A 13,549-nucleotide genomic window follows, 5' to 3' on the forward strand; every position below is an offset into this window, starting at 1 on the left:
GGGGATGAGACCTGTAATTTACCAAATGTAAAGGAGAATGGAGAACCAGTATTACAAATGGTAGGAGGATGAATACCAGGATTACAAAATGTTAGGAGGATGAGACCAAAGATTTAGAAATGTAGGAGAATGACCCAGTATTAACAAATGTAGAAGGATGGAGACCTGTATTACAAATGTTGGAGGATGAGACCTGTAAAAATAGAAAATTACAAATGTAAGGAGAACTGAGACCAGTATTAGAAATTAAAGAAGGAGGATGGAGACCAGTATTACAAATGTATGGAGAATGAACAACTGTTATTACAAATGTAGGAGAATGAGACCTGTATTACAAATGTAGGAGGATGAGACCTGTATTACAAATGTAGGAGAATGAGACCTGTATTACAAATGTAGGAGAATGAGACCTGTATTACAAATGTAGGAGGATGAGACCAGTATTACAAATGTAGGAGAATGAGACCTGTATTACAAATGTAGGAGAATGAGACCAGTATTATAAATTTAAGAATGAACGCAGTATTTAACAAATATAGGAGAATGAAACCAGTATTGAAAAAACAAGATGTAGGAGGATGAGACCAGTATTACAAATGTAGAGAATGAGACCAGTATTACAAATGTAGGATGATGAGACCAGTATTACAAATGTAGGAGAATGAGACCTGTATTACAAATGTAGGAGGATGAGAACTGTATAACAAATGTAGGAGAATGAGACCAGTATTACAAATGTAGGAGGATGAGACCAGTATTACAAATGTAGGAGGATGAGACCAGTATTACAAATGTAGGAGGATGAGACCAGTATTACAAATGTAGGGGATGAGACCTTTGTTGCAAATGTAGGAGGATGGGACCTGTATTACAAATAAAGGGGATGAGACCTTTGTGTGTTGTGTGGGGGGGGTTTTTGCAAATGTGGAGTTTAGAACCAGTAATTACAAATGTAGGGGATGATACCTTAGTTGCAAATGTAGGAGAATGAGACCTGTATTATATATGTAGGAGATGAGACCTTTGTTGCAAATGTAGGAGGATGAGACCAATATTACAAATGTAGGGGATGAGAACTTTGTTGCAAATGTAGGAGGATGAGACCTGTGTTACAAATGTAGGGGATAAGACCTTTGTTGCAAATGTAGGAGGATGAGACCTGTATTACAAAGGTAGGGGATGAGACCTTTGTTGCAAATGTAGGAGGATGAGACCTGTATTACAAATGTAGGGGATGAGACCATTTAAAAAAAAAAATTTTTTTTGCAATGTAAGTGAGAATGAACCAGTATTACAAATTGTAGGAAGGAGAGACCAGTAAATATTACCAATGTTACGTAGGAGGAGACCACCAGTATTACAAATGTATGGAAATGAACCTTGTTTGCAATGTAGGAGAGAAGACCCAGTTAAAAAAATATAAATTAACAAATGTAGGAAGGAGTGAGACCCCAGTATTACAAATGTAGAGGATGAAACCCGTATACAAATGTAGGGGATGAGGACCTGTAAATAATTACACAATTTAGGAGGATGAGACCAGTATGTACAAATGTAGGAGGAGGAGAACCAAATATTAACAAAATGTAGGAGGATGAGACCAGTATTACAATGTATGAGGATGAGACCGAGGAATTACAATGTAGAAATGGAGACCTTTGTTTGCAATTGTAGGAGGAGGAGACCAGTATTATAAAATGTCGGAGGATGAAGACTTATTAACAAATGTTAGGAGGATAAACCTTAATGTTGACAACAAACAACAAAATGGATGAACATAAGACCAGTACTTACAATGTAGGAGGATGAGACTGTATACCAATAGGAGAATGAGACCAGTAATTACAAATGTAGGAGTAATGAGACCTGTATCAAAGTAGGAGATGGATACCACTGTCATATTACAAATGTAGGAGGATGGGACCAGTATTACAAATGTAGGGGAGAGAGACCTTTGTGCAAATGTAGGAGGATGGACCTGTATTCCAGAAATTGTAAGGGGAGGATGAGACCTTTTGTTGCCAATGTTGGAGGATGAGACCATATTACAAATGTAGGGGATGATACCTAGTTGCAAATGTAGGAGAAATGAGACCTGTAAAATTACAAAATGTAAGAATGGACCTGTATTACAAATGTAGGAGAATGAGACCTGTATTAACCAAAAAAAAAAAAAAAAAAAAAAAAAAACAAAAAAAAAAAAAAAAAAAAAAATGTAGAGGATGAGACCTGTATTAATTTCAAATGTAGAGAATGAGACCTGTTATTACAATGTAGGAGAATAGACCTGTATTTCAAATGTAGGAGAATGAGACCTTTGAAATTAAAAATTTGTAGGAGAATGAGACCAGTATTACAAATGTAGGAGAATGAGACCTGTATTACAAATGTAGGAGAATGAGACCTGTATTACAAATGTAGGAGAATAGACCAAATGTATTAACAATGTGGAGTATGAGGACCTGTAATTACAAATTTAAGGAGAATGAGACCTGTATTAACAAAATGTAGGAGGATGAGACCTGTTATTACAAATAATATGAGAATGAGACCAGTAATTAACAAATGTGGAGGATGAGACCTGTTTAAAAAAGTATTTTTTACAAATGTGGGAATGCGACCAGTATTACATATTTAGGAGGATGAGACCAGTAAAATTACAAAATGTTGGGAGGATGAGACCAGTATTACAAAATGTGGAGGAATGAGACAGTATTAACAATGTAGGAGGATAGACCTTTAAATTACAAATTAGGAGGATGAGGACCTGTAAAATTACAAATGTAGAGAATGAGAACCAGTATTTTAGAAATGGTAAGGAAGGAATGAGACCAGTAAATTACAACATGTAAGGAGAATGAGCCTGTATTACAAATGTATGAGAATGAGACCTGTATAAACCAAATGTAGGCGGATGAGACCCTGTATTAACAAATGTAGGAGAATGAGAACCTGTAATTATACAAAATGTAGGAGAATGAACCTGTAAATTACAAATGTAGGAGAATGGAACCCCCACCCTTGGTTTAAATTACAATGTAGATGATGAGACCAGTATTACAAATGTAGGAGAATGAGACCTGTATTACAAATGTAGGAGAATGAGACCAGTATTACAAATGTAGGAGAATGAGACCAGTAAAAAATTTTACAACTGTATGTAGGAGAATGAAACCATAAATTAACAAATGTAGAGGATGAGACCAGTAAAAAAAAAAAAAATTTAACAAATGTAGGAGAATGAAGACCAGTAAATTACAACATGTAGGATGATGAGACCAGTATTAACAAATGTAAGAGATGAGACCTGTATTACAAATGTAGGAGGATTAGACTGTATAACAAATGTAGGAGAATGAGACCGTAAAAAAATTGTTTCAAATGTAGGAGGTGAGACCAAGTATTACAAAAATGTAGGAGGATGAGACCAGTATTAGACAAATGTAGGAGGATGAGACCAAGTATTAACATGTAGGGGATGAGACCATTTGGGGGGTTTTTTTTTGTTTTGGCAAAATGTAGGAGGAATGGGACCTGTAAATTACAAATGTTTGAGGGGATGAGACCTTTGTTGCAAATTTATGGAGGATGAGACCAGTTTACAAATGTAGGGATGATACCTTAGTTTGCAATGTAGGAGAATTGAGACCTGTATTATAAATGTAGGGGATTTTGGGGGGGGGAGCGCTTTGTTTTTTTTGCAAAAATGTAGGAGGATGAGGCCAATATTAAAACAATGTAGGGATGATGAACTTTGTTGGCAAATGTTAAGGAGGATGAGACATGTGGGTTACAAATGTAGGGGATAAGAACCTTTGTTGCAAATTGTAGGAAGGGATGAGACCTGTATTACAAAGGGTAAGGGGGAATGGAGACCTTTGTTGGGGTTGCAAATGTAGGAGGATGAGACCTTCTGTATTACAAATGTAGGGGGAATGAAGTTTGTTTGTTGGCAAATGTTAGGAGAAAACTTGAGAACCAGGTATTACAAATGTAGGAGGATGGAGACCAGTATTTACAAAATTTTAGGAGGTATTGAGACCTCAGTCATTTACAAATGTAAGGGGATGATTACCATTTGTTGGTTTTTTGCAAATGTAGGAGAATGAGACCAGATATTAACAAATGTAGGGAGGAATGAGACCAGTATTACAAAGTAGGAGGATGGATGGAGCCAGTATTAGCAAATGTAGGGGTGATGAGACCTGTAAAAAAAAATTTTGACAAATGTAGGAGGATGAGACCCAGTGATTAACAAATGTATTGGAGGAGGAGACCGCTATAAGTTACAAATGTATGGAGGATGAAGAACCAGTCAAAAATTATTCCAAACATGGGTAGGAGGATAGAACCAGTATTACAAATGTGAGTAAAATGAGAAACCTTTGTTGGCAATTGTAGGAGGCGGAGACCATGTATTAATAAAGTGTAGGATGGATGAGACCTTTGTAAGTTACAAATGTAGGAGGTATAAACCGTTAACCTGTAAAAATTACAAATTGTAGGAACATGAGACCAGTATTACAAATGTAGGATGGGAATGAGACCTTGTTTATTACAAATACAAATGTAGGGAATGAAATTGACCAGTATTCTACCAAATGTAGGAGGATGAGACCCTGTATTAACAAATATTAGGAGGAATGATACCCTGTAGTTACAAATTTGTGGGAGGATGAGACCCAGTTATTTTACAAATGTACGGAGGATGAGAACCATTTATTGCAAAATTGTAGGAGGAATGAAGACCTGTAAAATTTACAAACATTGTAGGGGGGAGGATGAGACCCAGTATTTACATATGTGTAGGAGGATGAGACCAAACTATTACAAATGTAGGGAGGATGAACCAGGTATTATTACAAAATGTACATGGAGGATGGAACCAGGTAATTTAAAAAAACAAATGTAAGGGGATTAAGTTTGGGGGGGGGGGGGGTTTGTTGCAAAATTGAAGGAAATACTGAGACCGCAGTAAAAAATTTAACAAATGTTAGGAAGGTGATAAACCAGTTATTTTTTTTTTTTTTATAAATGTAGGAGGAACGTGAGACCAGTTATTACAAATTTGCAAATTAGGAAGGATTGAGACCAAGTAATTGCCCAAAACAAATGTATGGGGATGATAACCTGGTTTGGGGGTTTTTTTGCAAAAAAAAATGTAGGAGGATGGGACCTTAGTAATTAACAAATGTAGGGGATGGTTGAACCTTTGTTGCAAATAATGTAGGCGGAATGAGGACCTGTATTACAAAATTTGTAGGGGATGATAACCTTAAGTTGCAAAATGTCGGGATAATGAACGAGACCTGTATTATAAATAAATGTAGGGGGATGAGGACCTTTGTTTGAAAATGTAGGTAGGATGAGACCAGTAATTTAAAAATAATGGTAAGGGGATGATAGACCTTTGTTGCAAAACAATGTATGGAGGATGATACCTGTTGAATTACATATGTATTGGGGCATAAGCCTTTGGGGGGGGGGGTTGATAAGTGTGGGGGGGGGGGGGGTTTGTTGCAAAATGGAGTAGGAGGATGCGACCAGTTATTACAAATGTAGGAAGGCTGAGACCAGTAATTAAAACAAATGTAGGAGGATTGAGACCGCAGTAAATTACAAATGTAGGGGTATGAGACCCAAATTTGGTTGCGAAATGTAAGGAGAATTGAGACCAGTAATTGCCAAATGTAAGGAGGATTGAGGACCCAGTATTACAAACTGTAGGAGGATGATACCAGTATTGTAACAAACAAAATGTAGGGGAAATATGAGACCTGTTTGGTTTGGCAAATGTAAGGAGAATGAAGACCATAGTATTACAAAATTGTAAATTTCGGAGGATGAGACCATTATAAAAAACAAATGAACAAATTAGGAGGAAATGATGAACCAGTAAAAATTATTACAAATTAGTAGGAGGATGAGACCCAGTATTACAAATGTAAAGGGGGGAATGATACCTTTGTTGCAAATGTAGGAGAATGAAGACCTGTAAATTACAAAAATGACAAATTAAGGAGGAGGGGTGAACCAGTAAATTACAAATGTAGGAGGAATTAAGAAGACCAGTAATTACAAATGTAGGGGGAATTCTAAGACCTTTGGTTGGGGTGGGGGGGGGGGGGTTGCAAATGTAGGAGGATGACTGAACCTGTAAGTTACCAAATGTAGGGGATTGAAGACCTTTGGTTGGTTGCAAATTGTAGGGAGGTATGAGAACCTTTGGTTGGTTTGCAAAATATGTCACGGAGGATGAAGAACCAGTCTTACAAATGTAGGGAGGATGAGACCCTTTGTTGCAATATGTAGGAGAATGAGACCGCCTTTATTACAAAATGTAGGGATTAATGAGACCTGTAATTTACAAATTTGTAGGACGAATAAGACCTTTGTATTACAAAATGTAAGGAGGATAGAACCAGTAATTAAAACAAATGTAGGAAGGAATGAGACCAGTAATTACAAATTGTAGGTAGGATGAGACCTGTTTACCTTAAACAAATGTAGGAAGAATGAGACCTGTTAATTAAGGAAAAATGTAGGAAGTGAGACCAGGTAATTAAAATGTAAGGAGATGTAATGACCCGCCAGTGTTATAAAAATGTAGGGAGGTAATGAACCAGGTGATTACAAAATGTAGGCAAGGATTGAGACCAGATCAATTACAAAATGTTAGGAGGATGAGACCTAGTATTACAAAAGTTGGGTAGGGTAATGAGAACCTGTATTAACAAATGTTAGGAGGTATGAGACCTTTGTTCTTACAAATTGTAGGAGGACTGCGGACCAGTTCATTAGCCAAATGTTTAGGGAGGATGAGACCTTTGGTTGCAATTGGTTAGGAGGAGGGACCCAGTTAATTACAAATGTAGGAGATGAAGAACCTTGTAAAAAAAAAAAAATTACGAAATTTGTGTAAGGGAGGATTAAGACTTGGTAATTACAAATGTAGGGGGAGGATTAGACCCCAGTGATTACAAATGTATGGATGGATGAGACCTAGTATTTACAAATGTAATTAGAATGAGGACCTGTATTTACAAAGATGTAGGTAGGATGATACCATGTTTATTAAAAATGTAGGAGGTAATGAGACCTCTACATTGACAAATGTATGGAGGATGGAGACCGGTATTTGCAAAAATGTTTAGGCGGATGAGACCCTTTATTTTATTTTGCAATGTAGGAGGATGAGACCAGACCTGTATTACCAATTGTAGGAGGATGCTGACCACGAGTTATTAAAAAAAATTAACAAATTTGTAGGAAGGCTGAGTGAACCCAGTAAAAAATTGACAAAATGTAGGAGGATTAGACCAAGTCAAATTTTCGAAAATGTCGGGGATGAGACCTTTGGGTTTGCAAAAATGTTGAGAAATGAAAGACCTAGTATTACAAAATGTGAGGTAGGATGCGAAACAGTATTACAAAGTGTAGGAGGATGAGGACCACCAGTATTACAAATGTATAGAGGATGAGGACTTTATTTTACAAATGTAGGCGAAGAATGAGACCAGTTTATTACAAAATGGTAGGAAGGATGAGACCAGTATTACAAATGTGGGGATGGAGGGACCTTTGATGGGGGGGGGTGGGGACCTTTTTGTTGGCAAACATTGTAGGAGGGGGAGAACCAGTATTACAAATGTAGGGGAGGTATGAGACCAAGTTAAAATTATTATCAAAATGTAGGGGGATGCGAACCTTTGGGGTTTGCAAAATGTCGGAGAAAATGAGGACCAGTAATTCTACAAACATGTAGGGGTATGAGAAACCTTTTTTGTTGCAAAAATGTATACGATGATACCTGTATTAACAAATGTAGGAGGATGAAGACCTTTTGTTGCAAACTGTCGGAGGAGGAGACCTGTTATTAACCAAAATGTATGGAGGATGAGCACCTTTCCGTTTGTTGCAAATGTAGGAGGATTGAGACCAGTATTACAAACATGTTAGGAGGATGAGAAACCAGTTAAAATTAAACAAATGTAGGGGATGAGACCTTTGTTTTGGCAAATGTAGGCGAATGAAGCCAGTAATTACAATGTAAGGGATTAGACCTAAATTGGGGGTAGGTGGATGGGGGGGGGGGGGGGGGGGGGGGGGGGGGGGGGAGGGGTAGGGGGGGGGGGGGGTTGGGTTTTTGCAAATGTAGGGGAATGAAGAAACCAGTAAAATTACAAATGTAGTGAGCAATGAGACCAGTTTAAAAATTTACAAATATCGGAAGGATGAGAGCCAAGTAATTAACAAAATGTAGGAGGAATGAGACCCAGTAATTACAAATGTATGGAGGAATGAGACCTTTGTTGCAAATGTAGGAGGAGGAGACCAGTATTACAAATGTAGGAGGATGAGACCAGTATTACAAATGTAGGGGATGAGACCTTTGTTGCAAATGTAGGAGGATGAGACCTGTATTACAAATGTAGGAGGATGAGACCTTTGTTGCAAATGTAGGAGGATGAGACCAGTATTACAAATGTAGGAGGATGAGACCAGTATTACAAATGTAGGGGATGAGACCTTTGTTGCAAATGTAGGAGAATGAGACCAGTATTACAAATGTAGGGGATGAGACCTTTGTTGCAAATGTAGGAGAATGAGACCAGTATTACAAATGTAGGAGAATGAGACCAGTATTACAAATATAGGAGGATGACACCAGTATTACAAATGTAGGAGGATGAGACCTTTGTTGCAATTGTAGGAGGAGGAGACCAGTATTACAAATGTAGGAGGATGAGACCTTTGTTGCAAATGTAGGAGGATGAGACCAGTATTACAAATGTAGGAGGATGAGACCTTTGTTGCAAATGTAGGAGGATGAGACCAGTATTACAAATGTAGGAGGATGAGAGCAGTATTAGAAATGTAGGAGGATGAGACCAGTATTACAAATGTAGGAGGATGAGACCTTTGTTGCAAATGTAGGAGAATGAGACCAGTATTAAAAATGTAGGAGGATGAGACCAGTATTACAAATGTAGGAGGATGAGACCAGTATTACAAATGTAGGGGATGAGACCTTTGTTGGAAATGTAGGAGAATGAGACCAGTATTTAAAAATGAGGAGGATGAGACCAGTATTACAAATGTAGGAGGATGAGACCAGTATTACAAATGTAGGGGATGAGACCTTTGTTGCAAATGTAGGAGAATGAGACCAGTATTACAAATGTAGGAGGATGAGACCAGTATTACAAATGTAGGAGGATGAGACCAGTATTACAAATGTAGGGGATGAGACCTTTGTTGCAAATGTAGGAGAATGAGACCAGTATTACAAATGTAGGAGGATGAGACCAGTATTACAAATGTAGGAGGATGAGACCAGTATTACAAATGTAGGGGATGAGACCTTTGTTGCAAATGTAGGAGAATGAGACCAGTATTACAAATGTAGGGGATGAGACCTTTGTTGCAAATGTAGGAGGATGAGACCAGTATTACAAATGTAGGAGGATGAGACCAGTATTACAAATGTAGGAGGATGAGACCAGTATTACAAATGTAGGGGAGGAGACCTTTGTTGCAAATGTAGGAGGATGAGACCAGTATTACAAATGTAGGAGGATGAGACCAGTATTACAAATGTAGGGGATGAGATCTTTGTTGCAAATGTAGGAGGATGAGACCAGTATTAGAAATGTAGGAGGATGAGACCAGTATTACAATGTAGGAGGATGAGAGCAGTATTAGAAATGTAGGAGGATGAGACCAGTATTACAAGTGTAGGAGGATTAGACCAGTATTACCAAAGTGGGGGATGAGACCTTTGTTGCAAATGTAGGAGGATTAGACCTGTATTACAAATGTAGGAGGATGAGACCTTTGTTGTAAATGTAGGAGGATGAGACCAGTATTACATATGTAGGAGGATGAGACCTTTGTTGCAATTGTAGGAGGATGAGACCAGTATTACAAATGTAGGGAGATTGAGACCTTTGTTGCAAATGTAGGAGGATGAGACTTTTTTAATTGAACGTTGGCAGCAACTGTATTCTGGTTTTCTGCTACCCCATAAATGGTTTAAAGATTTATTTTCTTGAGTTAGGTTCTTTGTAAAAAGAGCTCTCTCTCTCTCTCTCTCTCTCACAATGATTTAACGTCCATATGTGTATGCATACGTTTACATGATACATGCCTTTACTTTTGATATCCCCATAATAACATATTGTTTTAAATGCCCTTCAATGATTGTAGGTATCTTGCATAGCAGTGAAATTTAGTGGCTGCCAAATATTTTTATCCAAGTGTATGTAAAACATTTTAAAGTCTCAGAAAAGTCGGTGAAAAAAGAAGAATACGATCTGGAAACTAGGAAAGTTCGGTCATGGTTCTACAACTATCCAACGCTCTTGATGCTGTAGCTATGTCACGCACAATCTAAATATTATCTGAATCATTATTTATATTCAATTTGGATCAGTCGGACGAATTATAGTTATGGCAAGTTGTATGTCAATTTTAATACTAAAGAATTTTGGTTACCTCTCAATCTTGACTAAACGCCATTTATTAAAGTGTCCCTAGCAATAAATACTTGCGGTCCATTATGATGCATATTTCTTTGATAGTATGCAAATATAAATAGTTAAGTAAATAGTAGAGGAATAGATAATTCATAAGTAAACGAATAAGTTAATTTATTGATAAGCCTATTATAGTGCATTTATCCGTTCAAAAAGTATTTGTTAAAATTATTATGAAAGCGTAATTGATTATTGTATGGGAAAAAAGAGGAAACAAGCCGAACAGTCGAAAAACATTGAGCTTTTGTTTCAAGAGGTAAATTGTGGAGCGATGGTAATATACCAGCGTGAAAATACTCATGGATAGACCCATATCTGACCTGAATTTGCTTTATAATATAAAATAATTATATATTTTTGCAGTGTGCAATAATTGCCAATTTATCCAAAGTGTAAGTTTTGCTAAAGTTGGTGTCTATATGCTTAAAAACCTATACAGCATAAGGACTAAGGACTGAACATGATTTGTATAAGGAAGATTGTTTGAATAATTGGAATATATAAATGCAAATTTTGTTTTGCATTTTTTCAGTGTTTATACGTTTTTCTCTACGATGGAATTAGGTTTCGAATTTTTCTCATTTTTTATTTGTGTAACTGGGTTTGTACTAGGTATTATTTGTCATTACGATAGGGATGTATGTTCTATAGAAAGATTTCATTCTTTTGAAGTAGAGATTTTTGATTGTAGAACGTTTTAATTTTAATCTACTGTATAAATTGATTTAAGGTTTTAAAAAGATATCTTTTTGGGGGGAATGGGAATGGCCATTTGTAATAGGCTTTTATTTCTGAAAGGCCATTCGTGTTTTTGTAACGTTTTCATTTTTTGTTGCACGAGAGTTGTTGTGACATTGTTCGGGGCGAAGTACAGTGTTTGCATAACAAAAGCTTCTAATTAAGAGACCAGCATAAAAGGAAACCTGTTGTTTGTATCTACTATAGCGAACAAGAGAGGATATTTTAATTGGGTAGATAAGCAAAGATAACAACTAGTTTTAATTAAAGAATTTTCATGATATGCCAGTTGTAAAAGAACCAGCGGTAAACCACAGTAAATTATTCTGATTATAACTATCTGTCGTAATGAAAGTATGAAATCGATTAGTAGTCTTCTGGAGAATAGGTTTCCCTTATGTACAAAGAGAAGAGAACGTAAACAAGATACGACACTAATGCATGTGGTTGATGATAAGTTCGATGACAACTTTGACTGTTGCCGTAACTTTGTGTGGTGCAAAGAAACAAATTCTTTTCCGTCAAATTAATTACATTTCATTAATTCTATAAGAGGGAAAATTAGACGGGCCGTATAATACTTTAGTAAACTAGAGAAATATTAATGGAAATGTTAAGGGAATCATAAAGTGAAGTATGAACACAAAGGAAAATCTCAGCATTCATACACACATATGCTTTTAAAAAAATATTTATGCAGCTGAATGTTTGTGGTTACTTAAGTAAACATTAACATTGCAGGACAAGTTTTAAATTCACTACTGTCCATTTGCTGATTTTAAGAGTGAAATTATTGGATAGAAATAGTTTACTTGATTTTATTAGTATTACTATTAATTATGAAAATTTTACTTGGATATTGCTCTAATACAACTTAAATTAAATCTTATGTATATTTATATAAGTCAAAGCACTTATAGGTTAAATAGAATTTAAAAAAACTACTTTACTCATTATCGCTTTTCAAAGAGCTTTCTTTTCGTATGTATTTTCGAACATGCATCAATTGATACTCCATAATTTCCTCAGTTGCACAATTGGTACACGATGTGACTCCTATCTTACTTTCAACAACCTCTGAGTGGAACCCAGGACTCTCTTTATATTTAAACAAAGACTTAATATTCATTGGATTACATGGAATTAGTTTTAAATCGACTGCCAGTAGGTGTTTGCTTATAATAAGTCTAAATTCTTGAAAAAAGTTGTCTATCAGAAAATGGACACTAGCGTAGAAGGGTAGTTTAGGCACCGTTGGCATTTCAAATTGTTGGTGGAAGATATTATTAGAAGTTTTCGCAGTTGTTTGTAAGAGTTTAGATGGAAAACAGTTATTTACAAAGTATTGGTGGAGAAACAATTTCTTCATGAAACGTATTCCACCTGGATGTTAAAGCAGTAAATGCCCTGTGGAAGAGAGTAGACAACGAATTCAACTCATAATTAAAAGAGCAGTGGTTGTAAAAGTTAGAACCCAGACCAATTAAAGTTCTCTTTCTAAAATCTGTGGTATTAAAATGTTCATCACGTCTAAAAACGCACATCAAGAAAGGGCAGTTTTCATATTCGATTGGGAACTAAATGTGCATTTGATTGGCAAATTCGAGGAATCCGTCTGCCCGATCTTTATTTCTAAATAATAGGAAAGTGTCGTCAACATATCTGCTATATAAAAAAGAGGGTGAGACAAGCCAGAGGATAGTCGTTCAATAACTGCTCTTCGAGGAGCACATGAAAATGTTAGCAAAGGTGGGACCTAAAGGTAATCCCATATGCCATACCGTCGAATCATCGACTTGTGCGGATGCTTTCCCATTAGAATTAAAGGCAGTGTGCAGCACGGTCAACCAAAGTTAAGTATATCTTAGTTTTACCAGACCACTGAGCTGATTAACAGCTCCTGGGGCTGACCCGAAGGATTAGATATTTTTACGAGGCTAGAAACCAATTGGTTACCTAGCAACGGGACCTACAGCTTATTGTGGGATCCGAACCACATTATATCGAAAAATTAATTTCTATCACCAGAAATAAATTCCTCTGGTTCCGCGTTGGCCGAGCCGAGCATCGAACTTCGGACCACTGTATTGGTAGCCGAGCGCGAAATCCACTCGTCCAACGAGGAACTGGTCAACTGAAGTAGCTTCTTAAAATCCGTGATAGTTAAATTATTAAAAACAACATCTGGGTTTGGAAAAATTCGATTTGAAATTATTTCAATTGTTTCTTTCACTGGGATATTAGTAAAAAGTGACTCGACATCCAGACTAGCC

The 13,549-nt window shown here is 36.6% G+C and overlaps 1 long non-coding RNA gene across 2 annotated transcripts in view; it reads left to right on the forward strand.

Moving 5' to 3' along the window:
• Window positions 1–13,549, forward strand: part of LOC135214128 (uncharacterized) — a 389,693-nt gene that overhangs the window by 375,090 nt on the left and 1,054 nt on the right. The gene's annotated exons all lie outside the window — the stretch shown is intronic.

This window comes from Macrobrachium nipponense, chromosome 45 (genome assembly GCF_015104395.2).
Source record: "Macrobrachium nipponense isolate FS-2020 chromosome 45, ASM1510439v2, whole genome shotgun sequence".
NCBI lineage: Eukaryota > Metazoa > Arthropoda > Malacostraca > Decapoda > Palaemonidae > Macrobrachium > Macrobrachium nipponense.